The 4499-nt window shown below is 35.9% G+C and overlaps 5 non-coding genes across 5 annotated transcripts; all 5 read right to left on the minus strand.

The window, feature by feature from the left end:
* Positions 1–122: 122 nt before the first annotated feature.
* Trnag-ucc lies at positions 123–194 on the minus strand. Its single transcript has one exon. It is a non-coding gene; the product is annotated as a tRNA-Gly (tRNA).
* Positions 195–447: 253 nt separating this feature from the next.
* Trnag-ucc lies at positions 448–519 on the minus strand. The gene has a single exon. It is a non-coding gene; the product is annotated as a tRNA-Gly (tRNA).
* A 94-nt stretch (positions 520–613) lies between these two features.
* Trnag-ucc lies at positions 614–685 on the minus strand. Its single transcript has one exon. It is a non-coding gene; the product is annotated as a tRNA-Gly (tRNA).
* Positions 686–779: 94 nt separating this feature from the next.
* Positions 780–851, minus strand: Trnag-ucc. The gene has a single exon. It is a non-coding gene; the product is annotated as a tRNA-Gly (tRNA).
* A 93-nt stretch (positions 852–944) lies between these two features.
* On the minus strand, positions 945–1016 carry Trnag-ucc. Its single transcript has one exon. It is a non-coding gene; the product is annotated as a tRNA-Gly (tRNA).
* Between the last annotated feature and the right edge of the window lie 3483 nt (positions 1017–4499).

Consider the following 4499-nt stretch of genomic DNA (forward strand, 5'->3'; position numbering starts at 1 on the left):
TATATTAAAATTAAATATTTTTGTTACTATAAATAGCGATAAAATTTAAATTTATAAAATTATAAATATTTTTAATATAAAATAAAAATTATATGAAACAAAAATTTAAAAAAAATAAATCCTGCGATGGCCGGGAATCGAACCCGGATCAACTGCTTGGAAGGCAACTATGCTGACCATTACACCACCATCGCAGTTTGAATATTACTTGTTTAAGTAATTATAAATAGACAATAACAAACATTAATTATATAAAATAATTATTTTATTTTTAAATAAAATAAATTATTACAATAGCTGGGAATGAAATTGGGATCAACTACTTTGAAAGAGAATTATGCTAACCATTATATTATCACAATTAAAATTTAAATATTTAAAATAAAAAATAATTTAGATATGTATATTACTTAAGTAAAAATGCAAATTAAAAGAAAAAAAAAACCCTGCGATGGCCGGGAATCGAACCCGGATCAACTGCTTGGAAGGCAACTATGCTGACCATTACACCACCATCGCAGTTGATATATGATCGTTTAAAATAGAAAATATTCAGAACACGTGTACTATTCAAATAAAAATGTAAATTCAGAAAAAGAAGAAAAAAAAACCCTGCGATGGCCGGGAATCGAACCCGGATCAACTGCTTGGAAGGCAACTATGCTGACCATTACACCACCATCGCAGTTGATATATGATCGTTTAAAATAGAAAATATTCAGAACACGTGTACTATTCAAATAAAAATGTAAATTTAGAAAAGGAAGAAAAATAAATCCTGCGATGGCCGGGAATCGAACCCGGATCAACTGCTTGGAAGGCAACTATGCTGACCATTACACCACCATCGCAATTGAAATTTTATATTTTAAGGAAGTAGAACAAGTTAGAATAAGTTATCTGAATCAAAAAAGGAACAAGGTTTTTGAAAGAAAAATAAACTCTGCGATGGCCGGGAATCGAACCCGGATCAACTGCTTGGAAGGCAACTATGCTGACCATTACACCACCATCGCAATTGAAATTTTATATTTTAAGGAAGTAGAACAAGTTAGAATAAGTTATCTGAATCAAAAAAGGAACAAGGTTTTTGAAAGAAAAATAAACTCTGCGATGGCCGGGAATCGAACCCGGATCAACTGCTTGGAAGGCAACTATGCTAACCATTACANNNNCCACCATCGCAGTTGGAAGAATACTTTCACATAGAGAAATTCTAGTTTCGTCATATTGAGAAAACTTATTCAAATCTATTATTTCTTTTTTCTGTTATAATTATTATTAAATATATTTCTAGTATTTTTATTTTCACAATTTCACTTAGGCTTTAAACTTTTTCTGATTTATTAGATTAATCAATTGAAAACAATTTTGATTATAATTTAAATACAATTAAAATGTTGAACAAATGTATAATTATAAATGAATTTTTAATCTTATAAAATTTTAAATAAAATAATAATTATATTATATATAATAATTATATATAATAATAATATGAAAATAAAAATAATTTATGTTGATATTTACTTTAAATTTGAAAATTTTATAATGATTCTTTGAATCATGTTTTGAAACAGTTTTGACTGTTCTTAAGGATTGTTATATATTCAATATATCAATAATCATATTGTTCCTTCTCAAATGTTTACGAATTTTCACGAATTATATAAATGAGTATAATAGTTTATAATCATTTGCCTGGGAACACAAGATATTCTACCATTTACCAAAGAAAACACGAAATAATAACATGGAATCTTACAATTCCCTTTTCAAAATACAAATTCAAAGATCGCAAAAATTCAATATCTTCATTTCTAAATTCACTTTTAACTTTAAAAATCGAAATATCGAATTTAAAATAATACGCATATGTGATAAAATTTATTATATTCGATATTACGCGAATTAATTTACAACGTGTTCGAAATTCATTGTCGCGAGTGAGCACAACGAGACATATGATTCCGCGAAATTTAAAAATAACGGATTACGATACGCGAAACGCTATTGTCATCTGCGATACGTGCAAAATAGTACATAATTCACAAGTTTTTATCACTTATTAAATTAAAGTACATTCGTTGAAAGGATCGATTGTAAAAAAAATTAAATCTCAACGATTAATATCTGGACAGTTTAATAACCGATGGTTTGAATGGTTTAATAAGCACACGTGAGGTTTTGTTCTCGGTTCATAAATTAAACAGCATTACCCTTTCATAGCGATGAGCCCATTCTTAAATCTCTCGAGAGAATCTCGTTTTATCCCTAAAAATGAAAAAAGTTTGAAATCTGCCGGCATCGCGAAACGGGCGTGTACCCGTTCCCCGTTACGGACTTCATAAAATTAACTTCATCGTTGCACACAATTAAAACGAAAGTTGCGCCGTCTCGCGCATATAAAATTTACGGACCATTGTATTATTAATTTGTTGACGCGTACAATGGAGGAAAGTTTCATTTCGTTTTATTTCAATCGCGATATAAAACGCGATATAAAAAATATATATTCAGAAATTCCTGTAATGCACACGACAACATTGTCTAACGATTCCCAACGATATGATCCTTGATGCGTGATCTCGAACGAGTTCGAAATAAAATCACCGTGAAACATCGAATTGGAGTCAACGAACGGCGAAGCCGGTTAAAAGATCGAATCGTTCTTGAATAATTCCACTCGGTGTCGTTATTGTTCCGCGATACGGGATTGCGAAAATGAATTATTCGATTACTTATAGCCGTCCATTCGAAGCTTGACGCGTATAGGTGTGCTCGATGGTCCCGAGAGTACAGAGACAAGCTGCAAATTCGATTACGTTAGAAACAGCATTTGGCGCTCAGCCCGCATTAGCCGTGCATTGGCTACTTTGCCCGATTAATTTGTCGCGGATTCACTGTTGCGGAAGCAACTGTGTCGCTCGCGAGATACGAATCGTGTCGCAGCCATTTTCTCGCCCCGCGAAACGTTACGGTACGCGAGAGAAGGTAATACAACACATCTAATTAAAGAGAGAGATAACCAGGACACGCGAGCTATAATTTCAATTTACAAATTTACAATTTAAACTATGCACTATGGCAAGTTACGCCATAATAGTAAAGGGATGTCACGAAAGTAAAAAATGTCTTACCATCTGTAGCAAAAATAATGCTAATAGAGGGAATGGATGTGCAAAAAATGTTCGCTCGATCGTGATGAAAATACATTCATCACAGGACCGAGCGTGGAAATCAGTCGTTCATTATTTAATTACGAGAATATCTCATTAAGAAAAAATGAAATTGTACTATTTACAATGGGATGGAGTGGTTCGTTTATCCTCGAATTTACATATCGCGTGTACGAAGAGTGGCCGGTTGTCTAAACGAAAGGCGCAAACAAGTATCCTCGTTCGTTCAGAAAGAATCGCGCAAAGTCGATATTTGCTTTCCTTTTTCAACACGCTGACGAACGAACGACGAAGTTTCCAACCGGCGAGAGAGAAACTTCACGTTCGTCCGTGAATTTATATCTCCATCTCCCGCGACAACGCGAGATTACTCGCAAGTTATACACCGTATATCTAACATTCCTTCGTTCCTTTCCTTTCGGTTCAGCCGCGATAGCTTCGCGCACCAGTTTCGCAAAACTTGCACAGCGAAAACTTGGCAAACGTGAGAGTTCATTGCCCCCCTTCCTGTCGTTATTTATTTACGTTTTGTTTGCCCGTCGGCGGGAAAGGAAATTCGCGTTCGAAATATAGCGTTCGAGGACGGGAGCTGGGGTTGAAGAGGGAAGGTGGAAGGATGGGGAAGAAAGAACAAAAAAAAGAAAAGAGAACGAAAGAAAGAAGGAGAGGAAACAGGGGTTGGAATAAATTTCGTTCGAGTTAATAGGATATTCGGTGGGCGCGAGAGGCGCTCGCCTATTGTCTGATCCTCTGTTCTCCGGTTTCCCCTCACTCCTCCTGCTCACCTCCTCTTCAAAGACCAGACCGATTGTGAGAGGGTAAATTCGAACCTCTTAGGGCGTTGATCGATCGCCACTAGTCTAAGCACTTCAAATAGTGCGATCGTGGTATGCGATCAGGAATGGCAATAACGTTGATAGGATGGTAATATGATTATCACCTGCGCGCAAGAGAACTCGTGGTGGGTGTTACACGTATAATTAGAGATGGGATTGAAGAGGTTCGGATAAGGGTTCGGATAAGAGAGGAGGGAAGGGAAGGCGCAAGTATAATGCCATGCAAATACATCTCCTCATCGCCTCTGGTCCGGCAGGAATAGAGTGCATTAATCCGCTAATGCACATGGGTCCCGTAAAATTAGATTCGGCCAGATTTAGTTGGAAACGCGATATTTCAGTGTCGACTGAATTCCAAACGACTCTGGTTTGCGTCGACGACTCTCGGACCGACTCTCGTTCCTCCGAACCACCACGTACGAACCGTGAAACGTTGTTATCCGAGAGGCAGATTAATGTCGATATATATATATATATATATATA

This window comes from Apis dorsata, unplaced genomic scaffold (assembly GCF_000469605.1).
Source record: "Apis dorsata unplaced genomic scaffold, Apis dorsata 1.3 scaffold_779, whole genome shotgun sequence".
Taxonomy (NCBI): domain Eukaryota; kingdom Metazoa; phylum Arthropoda; class Insecta; order Hymenoptera; family Apidae; genus Apis; species Apis dorsata.